Source organism: Chlorocebus sabaeus, chromosome 10 (genome assembly GCF_047675955.1).
Source record: "Chlorocebus sabaeus isolate Y175 chromosome 10, mChlSab1.0.hap1, whole genome shotgun sequence".
Lineage (NCBI taxonomy): Eukaryota > Metazoa > Chordata > Mammalia > Primates > Cercopithecidae > Chlorocebus > Chlorocebus sabaeus.
In genome coordinates, this window is record NC_132913.1 from 30,541,440 (window position 1) to 30,565,072 (window position 23,633).

The 23,633-nt window shown below is 36.2% G+C and overlaps 1 protein-coding gene and 1 long non-coding RNA gene across 4 annotated transcripts in view; one reads left to right on the forward strand and one right to left on the reverse strand.

Annotated features, from left to right (window-relative positions):
- ARHGAP15 (Rho GTPase activating protein 15) overlaps positions 1-23,633 on the forward strand; it is a 631,557-nt gene that overhangs the window by 145,091 nt on the left and 462,833 nt on the right. The gene's annotated exons all lie outside the window — the stretch shown is intronic.
- Positions 1-23,633, reverse strand: part of LOC140712564 (uncharacterized) — a 142,971-nt gene continuing 119,338 nt past the window's right edge. For all 3 annotated transcript variants that reach the window (XR_012094182.1, XR_012094181.1, XR_012094180.1), the window contains one exon: positions 1-23,633. This exon is cut by the window's right edge and continues 30,427 nt beyond it. This is a non-coding gene — a long non-coding RNA (uncharacterized lncRNA).

The window sequence follows — 23,633 nt, forward strand, 5'->3', positions numbered from 1 at the left end:
TTTTATGCACTATTAATTATGCTCTTTTCTGTCTTTAATAAAGATTTTAATTCTGCTACTGTATGTAGATTTCTCCTGCATTGATTATTTACCTTCTTCAGTCATATGTATATTCCACTTGGTATTAACCCTTAAAAAAAGTAAATCTTCCATTTCTGGCAGTATAAATTACAAGTTTTCTGTTACTGAGGGGTCAGCACAGATACATTCCTAAAGTTTCTAGTTCTTGTAATAAATCTACCTTCCCCTCAACTCAGATATACATTTTCTCTGTATCTTTTAAGGATTTCTTCTCTTCTAATTTGTAGACTACTTTTCTAGGACCCAGGTTGATTTTGTTTTGTTTTGTTTTGTTTTGTTTTTTGTTTTTGGGACGGAGTCTCACTCTGTCTCCCAGGCTGGAGTGCTGTGGCGCGATCTCGGTACTCTGCAAGCTCCACCTCCCGGGTTCACGCCTTTCTCCTGCCTCAGCCTCCCGAGTAGCTGGACTACAGGCGCCCGCCACCTCGCCCGGCTAGTTTTTTGTATTTTTTAGTAGAGACAGGATTTCACCGCATTAGCCAGGATAGTCTCGATCTCCTGAACTCGTGATCCGCCCGCCTCGGCCTCCCAAAGTGCTGGGATTACAGGCGTGAGCCACCGCGCCCGGCCGTTTTTTAAAGGTTTTTATACTTTCAAATCTACTTGAGTTCTAACAAACTCATTCTCTCTCATCTTAAAGTTGAAGGAAAATCGATGTGTCAAATATCCTTTTCCATGTTCTGCTCATTAAAAGGAGATGGATTTATTTCAAGAATTAAATTGAAATGTATTTTAATTTTAAACAGTTTGTAGAATTTCAAACAGTTTGTAGTTCTTTTTTTACTTGAATGTGGGCATGAATCTATAATTCCCTAGAAGAATGAACTATGTCTTGTGTTCTTTTAAATCGCCAGTCATTGTTGATTTTACACATCAAGTGAAATCTATCCTCTTCTCATGCTGCTTCCTTAGAAGCTGATGGTGGTGGCAGGTGAAGAAGGGGGGATAAAAAGGGATGTGAATGGTCCTGGTGGCCCCAGAAACCAGGTCACACATGGTAGGCTGATGATTGTGAGGCTTTGCGGTGAGCAGGGCAGGCCAGAATGTATTAGAGAAGAGAGCTAACAAGGGCTTTCTTAACATCCATAATTTTTCTGTTTTTTCTGTTTAACATCCATGCTTTTTCTTCATTGAAAAGTTCTAGAAATGGGACAGGCACAGTGGCTCACTCCTGTAATCCCAGCACTTTGGGAGACTGAGGTGGATGGATCGTTTGCGGTCAGGTGTTCGAGACCAGTTAGCCAACACAGTGAAACCCCATCTCTACTTAAGAAAAAAAAAAAAAAATTGCCAGGCATAGTGGTGGGTGCCTGTAATCCCAGCTATTCAGGAGTCTGAGGCAGGAGAATTGCTTGAACCCAGGAGACGGATGTTGCACCGGGCCGAAATTGCACCACTGCACTCCAGCCTGGCAACAGAGTGAAACTCCCTTGCACAAAACAAACAAACAAACAAACAAACAAAAAACTAGAAATGCATTAGCTGCTCATCTCAATCCAGGTGATCTAAAGTATTTAGAGAGTATTATGTTCTCTCTCTTTGAGAGAACCACCAATCAATATTCTTGATCTTCAGTACTACTAAGACCTGATCTCTTTTGTTTTCATGTGGTTTTCAGTAGAAAAATATTAATCAAATAGGTACTTAACCACCAGATTGATCCAAAATCTTGCTTTTTAATTGGCTGTGTTTTAAATTTAAATTTAACTATATATGATGGAACTTTTTTCTTATTTTTGGCATTGTGATCTCCAAGTTTGACAATGGAAAAGTACTGATGTCAATACAGACTATTTTTATTTTATGTTTTCAAGTTCTTTCTCTATATGTTTGCCAGTTTATCATTTCATTGTTCTTGTGTGTCTTAACAATAAATTGTTATAAAATTAGATTAGTTTAAATAATTTATACTTTTCTACACACATCATTACTCTATTGCTATTTGTGAGCACTACATTATTTTAAAACATTTCTGCTTTAAATATTGCTACACTAATATCCTCATTTTCAAAATTATTGACATCCAAAAGTGAGAGAAATGGGATGGGAATACTTTCATTTAACAAAATAGTTAAAAAAAAAAATTCAACAAGCTCTTAATAGGAACTAGTACATAGTTTTGAATTATTTGATGATGACTTGTAATAATTACAGATACTTCTCAACTTATGACGGGCTGACTTCATGATAAACCCATTGTAAGTTGAAAATATCTTAAGTTAAAGATGCATTTAATACCCCAATGAACCTATTATAAAGTCAAAAAGTAGTCATACTCTCATAAATTGGAGACTATCTGTACTAAAAGGTTTTATAGTATAAAATATTTACCCTAACTCTAGTTAATAATAAATATATGAACAGGCCACTTCCTAGTTAGATGAAATATATTACAAATAAAAAATCATAATGCACGTCCTTATGCCATATGTTGCAAGACATTTTAAAAAATATTAAATATGTCAGTGTGGGCTAATATTTTATTTGTACAATTTTTTAATTTTATAAATCTCTTCTGCTAATCTTACTTTGTAAATTAATTTTTAACCTATTTTAAATGCTAGTCATTTCCAAACATTTCATTTCCATATTTTATTCCTATAAAACTTCATCCAGTTAGTAATTTTCTATTTATTGCTAATTTATTTCCTGATGAATCCAAAGATTATTGAACATAGTCTGGCTCATAGAAGGAGTTCGAATCTTTTTTAATGAATAAATATATTTTGTATTTTTTTTTCTGGAATTCTAACAACTCTTCTGTTATGACTGGGAAAATATCTGAATTTTACACATGAACTTTCCAGAAAAGTATGGCTTTCTGCATTTGGTGGCCATCCATTTAATTGTAATCACTACTTATCCTTTAAGATTTTTAAGTAAAATGTCCTGTGCATCTTGTTACCTTTGTCAGTTAGATGGCCTCATTAAGTACTCTGTTGTATAAATGTAAATATATTAGATAACAACTTTGCAGCTTTGAGGAAAAGTGGCAAATGTGTCTCTCTACTCCTTGTTATCTGTGCCTTAGTGACTTATCTAAGTCCTGGCTGTCTTTAAAGTCCGGAATTTTAGGAGTACAAAGCTGTCTTTAATAACTAGTTTGTTTCCATAGAGAAAAAAAATCCAAAGCTCTTCATTAATTTTCATTGTTACATTAGAACTAGCTTTTCTCTGGTCTTCTCATCTGTACTTCATTAAGTCACATTATGTGGTATAATGTTGCAAGTTTGGAAATGCAGAAACAGTTCAAGAAATTGATTCTATTTGTTCTTTCTGTTCAATAGACCTTTGATCTGAAATGTTCAGTGGTGCCTGGCTGTTCCATACAAGCCACTTTTAAACCATTGTTCACGTTGTAATAGCCTTGTTATCAGGTTTTATGAATTAATTCCATCACATTAGGAGAAGGAAGTTAGACTTCCACAGCACAATCTAATAACTGTCTCATGTTACCAGCCAATTGATTGGGTAACAAGACAATACACCGTGTTTATAATTGAATTGTTTTGTAAGGTGGTCTTAGTCTTAATTTCAGAATTTCATAATGACATTAATAGGTTTTGATTTCCCCAGGACACCTTGCCCAACAGTCTTTGAGAACCTCACAATGTATAACTGAAAAATGTCACAATGAAGCAGGCCACCCCTCTTGGTAAAATTTCTGAATCAAACTCTTATGTGCAACGATGTAACCACCTATGAACAAAACCAGCACTTTGGGAGGCTGAGGTGGGTGGCTCATTTGAGGTCAGGAGTTTCAGACCAGCCTGGACAACATGGTGAAACCCCACCTCTACTAAAAACACAACAACAACAACAACAACAACAAAAATTAGCTGGGTGTGTCCCAGCTACTTAGGAAGTTGAGGCAGGAGAATGACTTTCACTTGCACCTGGTAGGCAGAGGTTGCAGTGAGCCAAGATTGCGCCACTGTACTCCAGTCTGGGCAACAGACTCCATCTCAAACAAACAAACAAACAAACAAAAAAACAAAAAAGCAGAAACTACCCACAAACTAAAAAGGAGAATATCTTGATGGGGCAGTAGGAGTTAGGAGAAATAAGGAGTTCTGTAGTCGGCTGCTGTCAAACCTTGGCAGAGAGCAGCTACTAATTTCTGTCTGTGGAGAGTTCCCAGAGACCCCACAGGCTTGCCACATCATCATGGAACTATTGATAGCAAAAACTGGAAATTAACTAGTATGGGAATGGAATAACATGTTATGCTGCTGTCTCTATCACATATTACTGAGCTTGGTGGTGGTGAGTTGCAGTTAGACAATTTGCAAACAGTAATTTTGAAACAGTTCAAATAGACACATGAACAAATTAACTATTCAATGAGCTGAATTCATTCCTCCACCTGGTTAAGTTCGTATATGTGAGATTATTCTCATTACTTACTTGAAAAGATCCAGCGAGCAATTTTTCCCTAAGGCAAGCTTCCTGCTCTTTAGGTTACCAACCCCAAAGGGATGACCAAGTGTGTTCCCAGATTCCTTATGTAAGGTAACTTCCAGGGCTATTAATCTATGATGATGTAGCTCCCTGGACCCAGTAGTCCTCTGATATGCTGGTTTGCTTGTGTCCATACTCTTTTGGTGATAATACGTGACTGCTTTGAAACAATGGATAAGTCCTTTAACGCCCCTGTTCGTTTGTTCATTTGTTTGACATCCCAATGCTGAGACATTTCCCTCCTGGTGTGCCCTCAAACTGCCTCTCTTCTAAGATCCTGGGTATCTGAACAGGTAGGACTTTTTAAATCTTAGACTATTAGCTGTCTTTGGACACCTTTGTTAGACAACTTGCAAGCAACAAGACAAGACAAATCCATAAACCCATCCTTTACATCAAGTTCTTTCATGAACTCTTCCCTGACTTCCATAGCTAGAATGGTTCTTCCCACCTCTACTCTTCTGTCATACATATAACCTTAAAGAGACTAGTGTGAAAATTAAACATAACTTAGGCAGAATGGCTCCCACATCAAGTGTTCAGTAAGCACGGATTATGTTTGTGAAGATCATTTATTCAGCCCACCATTTCTAATCTTATTACCCTTTACCAAGCACTCCAGTGAGATCTCAGCACTCTGCTAGATTCTTCATGTGTATCATTTCTACTCTTTGCAGTCGACTTACCAAATGTATAGCTTAGTCTGTTTTCTAGTTTAAATGAAAGAATTTATAGAGGAGTTAGTTACTTTCCCCTATTTCATGAAGCTCTTATGGCAACATCAGGATTTAAACACAGAGGTGGGTTGGCTGTAGTGCCTGCACTGCTAACATTTATTTAATACTACTTCTGGATGACAGCTTTGCTGTCTTTGTGCATTATTAGACTTATTAATCCCATTTATCAGACAATTTTTGCTAACTGGCATTTTTATGCATATTTTCATATGCCTACACATTACCCCTCTCACTACATTTTGCATCTTTGTAAAACAGGGACCACAACTACTTTTTAAAAAATCTTCTGGCCAGGTGTGGCAGCTCACCAGTATTTTTAGCTACGTGGGAGGTTGAGGCAGGAAGGATGACATGAGCCCAGGAGTTCAAGGCTACAGTGAGCAGCAGTGGCACCACACACTCCAGCCTTGCTGACAGAGTAAGATTTTGTCTCTTCAAAAACAAAACAAAAATCTTTAGTGCTTACCATAATTTCTTGCATGGTGATGCTTAATAGTATGTTTATTCTTTGTTTGGTTTAATTTTGTACCTTGCTGAAACATTGGCTTAGATTTAGGCACACAATAGAAATGAGCAAAAACTTTAGAGTGATTTAGAAATCCCTTTGTTGGAGACTTCCCCACCACACCATCTTATCCTTCTATGCTCTCAGAGGCCTCATATTTCACAGTGTTCTTTGTAGTTGTCTTGTTTTTGTTTTTGTGATTGTGGTTTGTGTTTTGATCCTGGATTTACTGAAATACTTCCTTACACCCTCCTGAACTTTCTTTGTTTTCCCCCTCTAGTAGGACCAGGCAACCTAAGCGTGGAAATGAATTCATTCTTAGCCATTCTGTTTTCAAACAACACGAAATAAAGTCGTTTATTTTTCAATTGTTGCCCACTCCTCAGTAAGAAAAAATGGGCGGTTTCATTACATATCATTTGTTTCTTATTTCTTTAGTGTAACTGGCAGACATGGCTTGTTTGCTTTTGGGAAAAGGAATATGAGTGCACAGATTCAGGGACTCATATCAGGATCCAGAATGTCCCCCCAGGCCTTAGAATTATATGTGTGCTTGACATATAGATGAATTGTCTGCCTAGGTATTTGGACAGGTAGAACTTTTAAGTCTTAAGCTAATAGCCATCTTTGGGCATCTTTCTCAGAAAACCTTCAAGCAGCAAGCCAATAAGACAAATCCAGAGACTGTACTGCCCTGCTTTGTTTACTAAATTCACCTACTTATAGACAAAACTTGAAGTTGGCGATAAGGCCTACATGGTGCAATGGGGTCACAACACCCATTTTAATCAGCTGGATAATCTTTAGATTGACCAGTCTCTAAGTCTGGGGTAAAATGGGCCATGATTCCTTCTTCAAATTCTCTGTCTCTGCATCCTCCTCTTGCTGTCCCATTCTCACCAGCTTCTGTAGGGGCCTTTTCCTGCCCAGTTCTCTCCATATGGTTTATTTAGAGAAAAGTACAGAGAATATTTTTATACTCTGTGAGGAAATTTATAGATATAGACTCTGCATCTCCAGCATCTTACAAAGCTTGGGTTCATTATCTGAATATTTTTACATTGGTTGATAGTGGCAGGTCTGAGACTCTAGCAGAAGTAATTCTGAAAACAATTCCCTCCAGGCTGTATTTGTTACATTTATATTTTTTAATCCCATATTTCTATACTAAACAATATAGAAGTTTTTCGTATGTAGAAAGAAAGTGCCAAGATAAAACAGTGAAAGGGTTGGTAAATTCGATAACTCAATGACATCATTGAGAAGACAGAGTTGTTCCTTCTTCCTCTCCTGCCATCCCGTGTGTCACCTTCTCTCACTCATGGCTGCATGTTGCCTATTGCTGGTCCAAAATGTCTGTGAAGACCTGACAGAGTTAAGCAGATTGAGGGATTCTTTCTTATACCTCTTGAAGATTAAAAAAAAAAGCCTCTTCCAGATGGTCTGCAGTAGGCAGTCTTGTGTTTCACTGGACTAGAACTGATCACATGCCCACCCGACAGTCTAACCCTATAACCTGCGAGAAGAATAGAGGTACCATAGTCGACAAGGAAGGAGGACTGACATTTCCCCAACTTAGGGCTCTCTCTACTGGTAAAGAAGAAAATGGCTTTTGAGTAGGTAACTGAGAATTTAGGTAACTAAATTAGGCCCCTTTTTTAGACACTGACCTTGGGCATTATCTATTGTCCTTCACATTTCTTACCCCAACTGTCTAATTATCCAGTCCAAATGCAGGTTTTCATCCATTCCCTAATGTAGAGTTCCATAGTGCCTCAAATATTTCTATTCTGGTATAATGCATATACAACTATTAAATAATACCAAATTGACTACTACAGCAATTTAAAAATACAAGAAATCTTCTTATTTATAGTTTAATAAAAATAACTTTCGGCCTCTTGAGCCCAGAAGGCACTGTGAAATTCATAATCACATTTTAAGATACAGATATTTTGTTCTTTGTACCTAGCTACACTGAAGAGGTTTTTTTTTTTTTTTTTTTTTTTTTTTTGGCCAGGCTGCATGTAAGATGGAGTAAAAGAAGGCAGATTTATTATACATTGTAGGTGCTGTTTTTACTCAAATAGCAGAGAATTTAGAGCCCACTTATTTAAGTGCAAATGCTGCCTCCTACCTAAGTCACTTAATCAGGACACTTTAATTTCTACCACTGCTAAATTCAGCTAATAATACCTGCCCCCTATCTACCTCTCTGGGAAGCTGGGAGGATTAATTAGATAAAATCTTTAAAGCTCCTCAGAGAGAAGTGGTATATGTAAAAGATGTTATTATTTCTAGGGAAGAACGAAGCAGTATCTCTTTTATGGACTGTCCATACTTCTAGAATTTTTTCCTCTTACTCAGCTGAAGTGCCAATTTTGTGGATTTTAATTCATCATGTGAGAACCTTCTCATTCTCAAGTAGTTGCACTTAGAGAAAAGATTTTCAAGTATTGCCTCTGATGATGGGAAATACATTCCTGAGTTTCACTGAATATTTCAGAGCATTATCCTGCAAACTGGTATATATGCTGGAATCTGGTTACAACATTTAAAAACAAGCCATGACTGCATTGCAGAATGTGACCCGGGCCTATTTTGGGGATCATTTCCAATCCCCATGATCTGAGTCAGGTCATTTTGGACATAGAAGACAAATTGAGAGTAAAATCTTGACTCTCTCATAAATCTTGTTAAATAGTTTATATTTAAATATTCTTTTAAGCAACACATTTTTATATTTAGATGACAGGATTCTCTCCTTTCCTTCCAGAATTCCCAGTTTTGGTTATACAGTTAAATGTACACACTTTTTCCAACCTATGATACACTTTACAGAGCTTTAAGTATGCTTGCCTTTTATGTTGCTTTATTGGACATTGAACACTTTCATTAACTGTTACATGGATGGTTTCCAATTTAGAAATTCAGTTAGAAATTCTATGTGTTTGGGTAACTGCAATTGCTACTTGATGTTAACAAGTCTCTGTTCTGGTCAGTGGTGCAGCAGCTCATTACAGATAGAGATGGGCTTATTTTCTCATAGCAGTTTGAGAAGCCAGCGAGTCACTGGATCCACTGCAGATCTTGGGAGAACTTGGGAAGTGGTTGTTGCTGGGAACAGTCAGGTTGGCTTCCCCCAAACACTTTAGAGAAGATTTTGACCACCTTTAATCATTCACACTTTCTAGAAATGAATTCAACCTATATTTCTTCACGAGTCAAAATGAAAGATTCTTTCAAAGCAAAAGCATAGCTATAGAATTTACTGGAATCAGGCTTTTGTATTTATAGGCTTTCTTTTAAAAAGATAAAATTTCTTGTTTTTTTTCCAGTTCTAAAGGAAAAGGAGAAAAATGAGAAATGAGTGTCAAATTTGACTCAGTGACAATACCAAACTTAATCTGCCAGGCGTCGGGAACTGGGTAACTCAGTAGGAGCAAGAAAGGATGTAGGGAGCACAGTGTCATTAGGGGAAAAGGCTTGACATTGTCAGGAGCATAGAGTGAAGAAGAAAACCAAGAGTCAGGTCATTTCTAGGTTTATTTATCACATGAAGAAACAAGAGAGTTTACACTAAAGAAGAAGTAACAATAAAGAGAGTGCACTTAATACTTGTGCTAGCACCCACTTACCTAAGTCAAGTATTGGGCCCTGACTGTTCTCATCATAAACTCCTCTGCTCTTGGTAGAAGCTAGAAATGAGGGTGAGTGAAGATGGGCCTAGCATGAAAGAAGGCAGAAATGGTTTTTCCGCGTATGGTGACAACATGGCTTTTCCTAATGTTACCAGCTTCATTCATCAAAATGTATTATCTGTCTATAGTGCCTTCTTGTGAAGCATTCACAGCCAAGAGGAATGCTGACATTAGCTTAAAAAGCTAAGTTTTAAGACTTTGATGAAGGATTCACTGAGTGGTTTTGAGAAAGGAGAATCATAGCTTTGAAATTCAAACACATCCTTAACTCTACCACCCTCATCCCACCAATTAAGTAAAGTGAAATGATGAATAACAGACAATTTATAAGAAAGTATCTATACTTTTATTTTAGATACAGAGTGATGACAAATGCAAAAGGAACACCCCCACAGTTTGCTAGAAGAAAAAATATTTAGATACAGATTTTTTAAAAAGTAGTACAGCTAATTAGTAGTAGAGCCATGTTTTACTTATTATATACTAGACACTAAGAACTTATGCTTGATCCTTAAAACATCACTAAGACAGTTATACCCATTTTACAAATCAAGAAAAGTAACAAAGATTCCAGTCACTTCTCCAAGGTCATATAATTAGTAAGTGGTAAAAGATAGGCCCAGAGCTAGGGCGATTTATTTATAGATGGCTTGATGTTGACTACTCTACTACACATGTAATGAAGACAATTTAAAATGTGGAAAATAATAAATGCTAATTCCAGATTTTCAAAATACATAAAATATACACATAGGAAGGATAGTAATTACAAGACATCATTAGGCTACTTTAATATCAAAAGACCAAGAGCTTGGATAAAGTCTTTTATATGGAAAGTGCTAAGGAGCATAGCAAGATGAGTTTTATATTAGGATATAATATAGCAGGATAAGATATGACTTATTGTTAGGATGTTTTTGCAATTAAGATTTGCTTAAAAATAGAAACATGTTTCCTGAGGTCCTGCAACAGTTCATGTAGGAAGCAACAGCTAAATATAAGAGATACTTCAAATGACTCTTCCATAGGTAATGTGGACTCCTGGGAAACGGGCCTAAGAACCCAGTCTCTCAGATGTTATAATGAAGCCATAGGTCCTCTTTACATTGGCCAACTGTTAATGATGATGTTTCATTATGGTAATACAATGGCCAGTTGTCACCCATACACTTTATTAAAATGTACATGTGTTGCAGATACCTCGTTTTCATTAGCAATGATAGACTTGAAATATTCTACTTTCCATGTTAAAGAATCCTACTATTGAGATAAAGAGAAGAAAAACATTTCTCACTTTATTCCTTTTTTATGCTTTTTGATTGCTGAATTATGTGAAAGTGTTACCTAGCCAAAAATATTTTTAAAGTCTTCTATGAATCCAGTATTCATAAGCTTATGTAACTCTTCCTTCACTCTCAGACTAAATGAACTTGTTATAGATGGAATTGAATAAAGTTACCATCTACAGTACTACATAAGAGTTTTTTCTTTCAGTAGTTTTCAGTTTTAGTAACTTCTTAAAGTTATCACTTTAAAGTTGTTTCTAGTCCTCCTATACTTGTAAATAAATTTGTAAATATCAGAATCATATTATTTATAATATATGTAAAGTTTTATTTCCCCCCCAAAGTCTTTAGACTTTAATCTGCCCTCCTATGGAAGATTCTCTGTTGCTTTAATAACAATTTTAAAAACATTATCATAACAGAAGCAGCATAAATGAGGCATGCATCCGTCTCTCATTGTATAACATCATTATCAGGTGTATTAGTTCATTTTCATACTGCTGATAAAGACATATCCAAGGCTGGGTAATTTATAAGGGAAAAGAAGTTTAATAGACTTACAGCTCCACATGGCTGGGGAGGCCTCACAATCATGGCAGAAAGCAAGGAGGAGCAAGTCACATCTTACATGGATGGTGGCAGGCAAAGAGGGAGAATTTGTGCCAGGGAACTCCTCTTTATAAAACCATCAGATCTCATGAGACTTACTCCCTATCGCGAGAACAGCACAGGAAAGATCTGCCCCCACGATTCAATGACCTCTCACTGGTTCCCCACCAACAACATGTGGGAATTGTGGGAGCTACAATTCAAGATGGGGACACAGCCAAACCATATCAGGTAAATATTAATTGCTCCATTTTAAGCATGAGAAAACTGAGATTCAGAGAGGTTAAATAACTTGCCGGATTTCACATAGCTGATAAATGACAGAGCCAAAATTTGAACCCAGATCTGTTTTCACAACTGTACTCTTCTCACACTGGCATGCTATTTAAAAGTTTAGCCCTTTTCTGGTTAGGCTTCCTCCTCTACTTTACACGTCATTAAGTGCTGCCGCCTGCTGGTCTCCCTTGGCATTACACTGGAGCCAGCCTTTCAACTCAATCAGTGAAAACAATCAGTTCTTGTTGGGAGTAGATCATTTAGGAGTATTGATTCTAAATTTGTCATTGTTTTCCATGAAAGCTAAGCATAGAGTATAAATTGCCACTCACTACATAAAGTTGATGACTTTCTATGCCCAAATGATTTGACAATTTGTGATTTTTTCCCCAGGAGGTTTTTTGCTAACATTTTTCAAGGCAAAATATTCAATCCCTGTCCAAAATGATCAAATTTTGCCCTGCAGCAAACTTGTAAATTTTCTCCAAGACCCGTGAAACTTCACAAGGCAAGAGATCAATAATTTCACACTGTTCCCTTCTCACTGCTTTCCTCAATGTACACACTATTTAGTTTGAAACTGCCAACATGAGAAAGTAAAAAATTTAAGGGACAAGTAAGGAACTCGCTCCTCATCTTTTAAAAATATAGATGATAATCTTTAAAGGAGAGATGATCTATCTGTGCTCAAAAATTTGAAGTAAGACAAAAGAGTTAGTTTGGATATTTAAATTAATTTTACAAAATAGTGACATACATGACTCTACTCTTGTACTATCCTATTGTATATGTTCACATACCCAAAAATATTTGTGGTTTTCTGCCTTGTGTCCAATGCTGTCAGCCTTTGTTGCAAATCAGGACTTAGGCAAAGAGCCCACAGAGGCTTTGCACTGCTGTCATGCCAAGGCACTAAGCATTTTATTTCCACCTGTAATAATATTAAGCCTTTACTAGTTCAACATTAATTTGATGCTTACCTTTCTTTTTTCCCCACATTAAAAAACCGTCAATAAATGTGAGCCAATGTTTCAGTAGATTGCATCCCTCTTTCTCTTCAAACTGTGTCTTTCTATCCAGGTCTGTCTTGTCTGCCTGAATTGTAACTGTGAATATTTTCCCGTGTTCAGCTATTGGTCTTTCATTCTTCTTGATATCTAATTCCTCCTTCAGATAACTCATCCATTTTCATGGCTTCAGCTATGCCTTTACTTGAATGATTCCCAAAATTCTATCGCCAATGCTTTCCCCTCATCTAAGCACCAGTCATTTATTTTCAACTCTTCACTGGACATTTCTACTTTGATGATTTGCCCCCTCTTCAAAATAAATAAGCTGAATTTCCACCGCTCGATCGCCTCCCACTCCTGATTTCCTTTTTATTTTCAAGAATAGAAACCTGTTTCCGATTACCCATACTTGAAACTTTGGGCCACGGCACAAGAATGGCAATGCAAAGACGTACAAGAAAGAGGAGTTAACATACAGAAGTGCAGTGAGCCAGGGTCAGCTGAATGGACTTGGGACCTTGGCCCTGTTTTACTCAGCGCCACCTAATGGTCACGATTTAGAAAGGCAGGCCTACTTTTGCCAAACGCGATTTTGCAAAGGAAAATGTAAATATCAATTTTATATGAAATTTATCAAAATGCTTAAACGTTATCACTGCAAAATGCAGCACTCTGGAAGCAACATGAAGTTTATATATGAGTATGTTTATTCCAAGAGCTGCCAATTTGTGACAACTATGAAATCAGCTAAGCTAAAAGACAATTGGAAAAAATATAAATAAATAAAAAGTAACTAGCAGATCCTCTTGGTTATGATAATGATGCTAGAACTAACATAGATAACCCAAAAGAATGGAGCCATTCTAGTGCATCCCAAGACTTTAGGACACTTAGCATAGTGTTCTAGAAAATAGGCTAAACTAATTTCATCAATGAGATTACCAACATTGAGCTAACTCACAAACCTGAAATTAAAAATCACACATCGTAAATCAGTGAAGCAAAAATCAAACATCTAGGAACTACAAAAAGTAATCCTGACTATTGTAAAATAAGCCTCAGGTTATACTTCTTTCCTTAAAGGTGGTCTGAGGCATGAAAAGTAAATTTTCAGCCTAAGAGTGGTAGATTTCAATGAATATACAATATAGTTCCCGTGTCTCAAATTCTTACTTTGTTCTATTTTTTTGAAAGACAATGTACATTTGGGTTTTATATAACATATAAGCCTTTGGAAATAAATATTACAGACTTGTAATATTAGACTTGTGGAGACTGAGCCAAAGACATACACCAGTCAAAGACATATACTGAGGACATAAAGCAATCTTTGTGACAAGATCTCTTAAGACTTCAAAAAGACATATGCAGGTGAAATTAAACACATATAAATTTATCCAATGATTACTTAAAAAATAAAAATTAGATTAACTGCCTTCACACTTGGGATTTTTACTTGTAAACCCAATACTAATTGAGAAAATTAAGAAACTGTGGAAACTTAACTAATTCAATATTTTTTTCAACATACTGAAAAGGGTATTTTTATAAACATAAAGGAAATGCAAAATATAAATATACTAAAATATGGTTAAGATTAAACACTCCAAGTATCATTACAAAATCTATGTTAAATATAAATTAGGCAAATGACAGTAAATATCAAACTGGTACTTCGTTTGCTTTAGAAATATTGTTTTATTTTCCAATAACTTTACCTCGGACAGGTTCCCAAATTGTCTGATTAGAAATATCTTAGGATAAAGATGAAAACTGCACTGTATGAAATACTATAGCATAAGGGCTTTTGAATTTGAGTTGCCATTGATCTGCATACATTCATTTCTGAATTAGAAAACATCTAATATTTTGTGAAAAGAGGATACATATTTCTTTAAATTGAGAAACTAAATTTAATGTTAATATAGTATCAGTTTATTGTACTTCAGATTTTAGCACAAGCATTTCAGAACACTGAAAAACTATATTTAGAGTGAGATCTACATATTCCATACAGATGGAATCAGTCCATGAATATATACTGGTATCATTCTTGCCAGTCCTAATAAAACTCTGTCTTTAGTGTGTTTGAACAAGGCTTAAGTTATACATGAAAACTGAAACATCAAACCATTATATACTCTTTAAGTGTAGATAAAATAATTTTGCATCCATACAATATTTTTAAATGTTGACTTTAGCAAAAACTTAAAAATTCTCTGAAATTTGAAATGAAAATTCATGATGCACAAAATTATGAAAGAAGAAAATGTCTACTCCAAATATCCCATAACTTTTTTGAAGAAACTCTGTGTTGTGATTTAATCTTTTTCATTTACATTTGCTGTCTGTATTTGAGTTTGCAAAGTGCTTTCAAATGCAATACATTTAACCTGCACTATGGCCTTTTGTGAAAAGTGGTGTTATTGTACTTTTAACGATGAGAAGAGTCTCCTGGAGGTGAATGACCAACTTCATCATCACACAACCAGAAATAAATGGTAGGACTGAAGCTTGAAGGTCTGGTTCTGTGGATGCCAGCCAGAGTGTTATTTCTAATAAACCACAATGTGCTATATGCTGGTTTCTGATCAGAACTGTTTTTCCTCTATCCATTTTACACACATACAATACATGAGAACAACGTAAATGGAACAGTTCTAAATTTTTTAGTTTTTCTTTGTAACTTGACCTTGTTGAAATCCCAGCTTTGTCTAAGCATAGCATAACTCGAATATGAAATCATGTTCATGTTTGTGTGCGTCTGCATGTGAGTGTGCTCACCCATATGTATACATGTAACGAATTCCTATGGAATTAAATGCACTGCTTCCTTTTATTTTCTTCAGAAAAATTGCCATGGTTCTAAGAAGAAAATAGGACAGAAAAAGAGAATCTCAGTAACTATACAGGAATCAAAGAATTTAGTAAAATGGAAATGCATCAGCAGGAAGTCATATTTTTTTTTTTTTTTAAAGCACAGTCATGTGTCAATAGGATTACATTCTGAGGAATGCATGATTAGGTGATTTCTTCATTGCATGAACATCATAGAGTGGAGTTACACAAACATTGATGGTATACTCTACCACATACTTAGGTTATGTGATAGAACCTATTGTTTCTAGTCCACTAACTTATATGACATGTTACAGTATTGATCTTATGGGATCACCCTTAGTATATGGTCTGTTGGACAAAATGTTATGTGGCACATTGCTATATATAGCCAGGTGGGTAAAGCCCAGCTGGACTGTAAATACATAATTCTTAGGAGTCTAAAGTCCTAGAGGTGGAATGGTTTGACCTGAGTTTTCGAGAGTGGAAAACTCAATTGAACAAATGTATAATTCTGTTTCTGTTTCTTGGCATAAACCTATTCCATATATATTCATATAGCTTATTTTTGTCTAATGCTGTTATAAAATTTGACTAATAACAAAATAAATTACATTAGTCCTTAGAAGGGAAGTCTGCTTTTGACTTTAATGAAATGTGCCCCAAAACACATTGGAAGAGATTAGACTTAATCTAATTATCTATTCTCGTAGATACTTATGACAAGCGCTTTCTTCCTTTCTCAAAATCCATCTTGTCTTCTGCTTGGTTTCACTGTAAACCTGAAATCGCACTTCATGACATCAGCCTGTTACCCTGAAAATAACAGATATCCCAGATGTGTCATTGAAAGTTCACTTCCAAAACAAAGAGGAAGACAGAATGGACTCTCAGGGGTCTCTGATCTTGTTTAAAGAAAGTCTGAGGCCCGGCGTGGTAGCGCACGCCTGTAATCCCAGCACTTGGGAGGCCAAGGCAGATGGATCACTTGAGGTCAGGAGTTTGAGACCAGCCTGGCCATCATGGTGAAAACCCATCTCTACTAAAAATACAAAAATTAGCTGGGCGTAGTGGTGCACACCTGTAACCTCTGCTACTCAGGAGGCTGAGGCAGAAGAATTGCTTGCACCCAGCAGGTGGAGGTTGCAGTAAGCCGAGATCATGCCATTGCACTCCAGCCTGGGGGATAATAGCAAAACTCTGTCCCAAAAGAAAAAGAAAAAGAGAAATGTCTGAGACTTAGGCTCTATGGGTCTCTCCAGGGGAGGTTAATGCCCAGACTTAACTCACCCCTGCAGGCTGTGCCTTCTGTGTCAGGTGAAGGATGCTGAGTGCACCATTTAGACTGACTTTCTGATCTTCCAAATTTTGAGAGGTTGTATCAAAGTCATTATTTGAAAAGTTACCTCCTCAAGTTCCTGGTATTCCCTAATGGTTCAGAACTCATACACCTTTGCACATGTAGTTATGAAAGCCCTTTGCATTTGATGAGAAGCACGAAGAAGCAGGCCCAGTGCAAGCCCATATGGGGAAAAAGTGCCATGTGATTCAATAGTAGATAAATCGGCCTCCCATGGTGACAGAAGGTGTCATTCAAGGCCATAGGCCAGAGGGAGAGTGTCACTTATATGTATGCACACTCAGTTCAGTCCTGTGTACATCCTACACTTCCAAATGCATACCGACCATTTTCCCCTTGGAGTCACGTACACAACATGCAGAATGGTTATGTGGGAGAAATCCATGGCAACAGCACATAGCTTGTAGATTGTATTTGGAAAAAAAAAAAAGTTTACCTTTTTAAAGTTTTAACTTTTAAAACATATAATTCTTGAGATTTACTTGATTCAAACTTGAAAAACATTGTGATGCACAATTTTTTGAGCAATAGCTTATCTTAAGGCTTTCTGAATAACCTAAGGGCTATTCAATCTTCCTTTTAGAAACCTCTGAGTTATTTTTCTGTGCTGTGTACATTTTCATCCACAAGGAAAATATTTTCTTCTCATTTCCTTAGATTCCTTGGGACGCCTTTTTTTTTTTTTTGTCTGCAGATACCTTAGAGGACTGTTTAAGACCCTATCCACTCTATCTATTCTTAGCTTCACCTGAAGGGCAAAATCCCTAAGATCTTGACACACATACTGATAAATACATGGAATTATTAAAGGTGCCATCTCAGCAGAAGAGGATTGCTGCTGCCTTTGTTCTCGGGGGAATACATATTTCACCCAGTAGCAAGACACCCAACTGCTGCTACAATCAGAAATCTCTGAAATGCCTTTAAGCTAATCATCTTTGAACATAAGCCTTTGTTGTTGAATCAGGGACCTTCTAGATGCAAGGCACAGAAACCTTTTTTTATTATTTTGTTTTTTCTCCACCTTGCACAAAACAGCATCAAGCCTGTCACCACCGACAGTAAGGTTCAGTGATCTGTCAACATTCACCCCGATGAAGACAGTGAGAGAAATCCGTAGCTCTGGAGAGTTCAGGAGAGAACCAAACAGTGTGTTTGCAAAAGAGCATTTTTATATGTTTTCTTGTGACAGCACTAGTTTAACAGAAAATAGTTGGAGTGTGCCAAGAAGGGGGAAAAAAATGAAAGACAGTAGTAGTAAGTTAGGCTAGCATGACATGATGGATCTGGGCTATGACAAACCGAATTGGAACAAAGCTTCCCTGGGGACCAACTATACCAGGTTTGCTGAATTGTATTTCTTGATTTCTTACTGTGCAACAGTGCTTTTACTGTTAGATTGACTAGGCTTCAGAATATTTTTAAAATTGTACAAATCAAAATCCATGTAGCTTAAAAATGAAGGATGTAAAAGGTTTAGGAGTTTGATGTATTGAAAGGTATTCTGTATTCCCTCATGTGAGTATTAAGTATACACTTTGTCTGATGAATTTCAAATCTTTGTGGAAGGCAGTAGACACGATAGCAGTTTACAGGGTGGAAAACCTTGGTTGGAAAGCAGGGCACAGGCTGGAGAGATTCAAAGCTTCTTCCTGCTTATCCCACCCAGATGTGCCCAGGAATTGCAATACACAGCATCTGTAGGGTCTCGCTTGTTCTGAGATGTTTATATAAAGGACAGGTGAAGAAACCTTAAATCTGGTGCCCTCTTAACAAAGGTGTGATGCATTATTCTTATTACTTGTCCTTTCAATTCTTACCTAGTGGCTTTCACATAGTCTAAGGTAAGGCCAGAAGAAAAATAACCAAAAAAAGAGGAAGAAGAATTATTTCACGGCTGCTAAATTTTACTAGTTTTCATATACCACGTGAAACCCAACAACTAGACAATCTGATTCTTTGTAATAGTCATTCATAATAAACTTTGAATAAATATCTAAGTGAATGGACGTTCTTAAATACCCAGGCAAGTTTAGGTACTCAGGCTGCAAAGGCATAAACAATTGAGTCCCTACTTTCAAGGAGTTGACAAGCAATTTGAATAATTAATGAAACAGAGTGTAATGTGACAACTAAGTAATAGCCAAGCTCAGAGCAGATAGCAAACTATTGGGCTTGATCAACACAGCTCCATGACTTTCCCAATAGCTGTTTATGATCAGGAGAAAGGTAGAGAAAAGGGATGCTGAAAGTTAGGTGGTTGAGGTTCAGTAAAATAGAAGATCTAAGTATTGAGGAATGAGAGCTAAAGAAGACATTAGTTCAGAACACATTAAAGTAGGAACCACAGGCTAAAGCACTTATGGCTGGTAATGTAAGAGAATAAAGCAGTGGTGGTTAAGAGTTAAGGAAAATAGGAAATGATGGCAACAAGCCCAAACTCGAGTTGGTCCCATCAAAAAAAAAAAAAAAAAAAAAAAACAGCAGCTATTCAACTATAGCCCATTGATGCATGCAAGAATGTGGAGCAATATTGCCAAACCTTCTGGTCTTCCAGGAGAAACCAGAAATCTGGATTTTCATATAAAATTATTGATTTTAAATTTAGAAAATATTTTTTAAACGTTACACATGATGTGGCATTATGTGAACCCAATCAAATTGTTTTAGCCCATGCACTTTCAAGTTGCAACCACTTTTCTGACATAATCAGATAGTGTGTAATCATGAATATACAATGTTGGAGTAGGAAGAGGGAGCCTGAACTGTTCGGAGTAATCAAAGATTCAAATACTTTTTAACAGTAAATGGCTGGAATGGGTTAGGCTGAAGAAACAAATGAGATTTAGAAATGAGGGAAAAACAGATTACTTGAGAAGTGAGTAAAGTATGATAGCCGGCAGCAGGTAACGAGGTAGAAAAGAACAGAGCCAACTAAGTGTGGATATTATCGAGAAATAAGAGAGATTTGTCAGAAAGGACTTGCAAGACAGAAGGGAAGGAAGAAGACAGGGTGTTTGGCCAGTGAGATCATCAGATACGCAGTACTGTTCTGTGGCCTGAAACTGGGCAATTGGGCTGATCACAACAGAATGCCCTAAGTATCGATTTTTAAGAGAATTATTAATGAGAGCAACAGACTAAGTTCCAAACAGATTTGACCTTGAAAGTCCAGGCAATTTAATCCTAGTTTGATAATTTCTATAAAAAAATATAGCAAATAAATTGGTTAACTGAATTCAATGTACTTGTAAAATGTACTAAAGACAGCATGTATGGTATTGGATTAAGTATTTTGGGGGATACTTGGGGATGACAATATGATGATACATTAGACACTTTACCTGTCCCAAGGTGTTTACAGTCTGTATGGAAAAGCAGCAGACATGTACATGCAAACAGTTTCCCTCTCTCTCTCTCTCTCTCCCTTCCTCCCTCCCTCCTCACTCACTCACAGACACACTCAGGCACATACATTTTTGTGTGTTCTTCTAATGCTTGCTAAGTGTTATGACATAAAAGCAAAGCATATATAATAGTTCAAAATCAAATGTGACAGTTTTTTCTCTAATTCTAAAGTACTACAGTGTATTATCTCGTGGGTTCTCTTCAGAGAACCCCAGCAGCAGGCCGAGAGGCAGTGTGCTGGAAGATGCCAGGCAGTCCAGATAGGATCCCATTATCTTCCTCTCTTGCCACTTTTATTAAAACCTGCACTAAGCAAATGTTCAGTGAGCTCCATGTTTTAACTGGAATGGGCTGCTTTGAATTCAAATTGATGAGGTTTGTAACTTGCCCCTCTGTATCTACCCATTTTATCATTCCCCAGCTTCACTTCACCAAGGCTATGAGATTAGCGCTAAAAACAAAATTCTTGGTAAAGGATTCCAGTATCTTTTAAGAGTTGTACCCAGATGCTGGAGAAATTTAACCAAAAGCTCAGTTACATGGATACAGCATATTTAAAATTTTTAGAACAAAAGAATTTTAGAAACTGGGAAGTTTAAAAACACTTGAAAAGCCATAACTACCTCTAACGTGATGGCTATTTCACAGTGGTGCTATTAGACAGCTACAGCCAAGTGCCCCAAATTAATATTCATAACAATGACTATAAATAATATTGGACTTTTTTTGTGCTATAAGCACATCCTATTCTTATTTTAAAATACAGTAGCTTGAGTTTTGCAATGAATTTTCAATTTCATCAGTCGTTTTAGGGTGACTGTTAGCTTCCAGCCAATAACAGAATATTATAAAAGGAGAAAGTTAAGATCAATCTTAAATGTGATAGTTTTTATATAAGTGTTGCTGCTTTTTTTTTAGTTAATTATTTACAAATGAATTTTTTCAATATATAATGCAGGAAGATGCCAATATTACTCAATTATTTTGATCCATTTACACCTTGAACTAAGGAAATAATTGGTATGCCACCCCTAATATTCATTTACTCAAAGATTTGTATCCTCTTTGGTTTGGTTTTATTTATGTGTAAATATGCATAGTTCAAAACTTGTTAGTAGCAACACTAATAATGTCATTTATATACTTCACCTTGTCCGTTTAAAATGGATTGTTCTATTTATAGAGTAACAGCCTGTAAAATTAAATTAAAATTTTTAATAGAAAAGACAGTCTTTTTAAAAATTATTATAATAGAAAGGTTGATTTTTTTCATAAATCACTTCCAAAGCAATTTAAAAAAAAATCTTGTTTTAGTTCCAAAACTTTAAAATACTCTTATTGATTTTTAAAAATAATTATTTATGTAAAATAATTTATGGTAGAGTTTTCTGTACTTGAAAATATATTCTTATAATAGGAATTTTACAAGACCATTTATTTTAGCAGTGCTAGGAAATACAACTATAATTTAGAAGCTATTGTTGATTGTTTCTAGAAATATATATTGACCTCATTAGTTTTAAGTGGTAACATTACTAAGCCAAAGTATTAATCCAACAGTACCAGAATTACTGATTGTAATCAGTTTTCTTCAAACTTTTCCTTTAGCACTTAGCTTTCACTTAGCTTGTCATACATAAATATAAATGTAAATTTAAATTATCTTAGAATTGTCATTTTTAAACTTATTATAGAATTAATGCCCATGGAAGCTCCAGTGCCTAAAGTCTTTTGTTACTGTCCTTTTGGTAGGCATTTGGGGTCTGGTGGTATTGATACCACCCTTGGACACTGTATTATTAATCAAGAAGGCACCCAATGGTCCAGAGAATCTTCACCACCCAATGAGCATTCACTGAGTCATTTATTCATCCAGTAATGCTCTACAGGAGAGAAAGTTGTCATCCTCATCACTAGCAACTAGCATTTATTGGGTCCTCATACATGCCAGGGGTGCTTCTACACTCTTAACATGTATTGATGTATTTAGTCCTCACAACAAAGTGTTTTTGAACATGATAATGTGAAGTTTGTTAGTTGGATTTACAACTGATAAATATTTAGACACATGGCCTGCACATCTCTATTTATATTCTTGTCTTGAGACCCACTGAGGTTAAAGGCTACCCCAAAACATGTCCATTTTGCACAGTTAAGAGTGTGATTTTATTTATTTTGGCAGAGGATAGATTAAACTGACTTTGGCATCTTAAACCACATCGATGTGTTAAAGATGTCAGGCTTTGTTAATGATGCATAATTTACTAAGCACCTGATGAAAAGCAGAGACTAAAAGTTTCTTAGGTAAGGGTCTTCAGGCCGAGTGTTCCGGGAGGAAGGAAATGGAAAGTAATTTTATATATATATATGTGTATATATATGTGTGTGTGTGTGTGTGTTGCAACTATTAAGTGTCAAAAGGATAATGTGATCATGGGCTATTCACATTCAGATCCAAATTTAGGTATCATTTGGTGACAAATGTTTAACACAAAAACTCAAAGGTAAAATCTTCTTTTGCCTATTCAGTTTGAAAACTCTGTACTTAAGGAAGAGACACCAACAAAATCAAGGATAAATATTTGAATTAGTCTGTAAGTACATTTGACAAAAATTCATTAAAGTCCTGGAAACATAACTCAATGGTAAATTAGTCTTACTCAATTTCTTTACCTAAAACTCTTCTGGTATTTGTCATAATAATAAATGATCATCTCCTCTAAACCCTTCCTTTCCCCATAACTGAATTCCCACCCAATAAGCACCTTAAAGATTCTAAGACAGTCTCTGTTGTTGTTCTCACATACTCTGGAACCCACAGCACTTAAATTTATGAATGGTTTGAACCACCAAGAAATTATGCAAGCTTATCCGAATGTTCTTTGAATATAAGCACTAGGTAAACAAGAAAATATTGTCACATGCATTTACTTGGTGCTTCTGACATTTTGATATTTAATGGTTTGATAATTACCTTTTGTAAGATGGGTAGAATTCCCTCCAAACATATTAGTTAGGATAATACTAGCTGCTGTAACAATCCCCACAATAGATAGCGATTTAAAGAAAATAGAATTTTATTTTGCACTCATGTGAAGTTCAGCATGGACATTGTTGATTGGCAGGCTGCTTTCCTGCAGCCATTAAATCAGGAACCCTGACTCTTCCTATGTGATGGACCCAGTGTCTTCAACGTGTGGCTTCTTAGACCACTGTTTCTCTACATCAAGCCAGTGGAAAAGGAATGAAGAGGAGGAGGGGCCTACTTAGACTGGAAGTGACACACATCACTTCTGCTTATTTCTTACTAGGAAGTGTAGCCTTTTGGGGACAGCCACTTCCCAGTGATAATTGTGTAATA